Here is a 701-nt window from a genome sequence, read left to right on the forward strand (position 1 = left end):
TTGATTATATTATTGAGTTAAATTTATTATTATATTATTATTTTTTATGATTATTTATTAAATTATAATTTATGATTTCGTGTTTCAAGTTTTATCATACCCGAGATGTTTACTAGACTCTTGTTCGGACAGATTTCAGTGAGTTATTCCTAAAAATTACAGCCTACAATAAAAAACTACATATTTCCATGCAAAAAAAAATGGTACCGCTTTCAGCACAAAAAATCGGAAAGAATCATACCGCCGAGGAGGTTAATAGCAAAAAGTGAAAAATATTGTTTTTTTTCTCAAAATTGTCAGTCCTTTTTTTTTATAGCGCAAAAAATAAAAACGCAAAGGGCGATCAAATACCACTGAAAGAAAGCTCTACTTATGAGGAAAAAAGGCAGTAAAATTAATTTGGGGGCAGCGTTACATGACCGTGCAATTGTCAGTTAAAGTGCCATAACGTAAAAAATGGCCTTGTTGGGGGGGGTAAATCCTCTGAAGGGTGAGGGGTTAATGTGTCAACATTATATATTATTTTATTATACCCTGCTTACCCCTTGGTGGGTAGGATCCCTTTGATTGAAATGTAGGTGCTGCCTGGTCTGTGCAATCATATGCCAATACCACATGTGTAAATGTGAACCGCAGATCAATACATAACATTAGGAATAAAATTGTGAAATATGTAAATGAATAAATAAAGTTTTTTCATT

The sequence above is a fragment of the Staurois parvus genome, unplaced genomic scaffold (assembly GCF_062004578.1).
Source record: "Staurois parvus isolate SC_StPar_1 unplaced genomic scaffold, SC_StPar_1.0 ptg000575l, whole genome shotgun sequence".
Classification (NCBI taxonomy): domain Eukaryota; kingdom Metazoa; phylum Chordata; class Amphibia; order Anura; family Ranidae; genus Staurois; species Staurois parvus.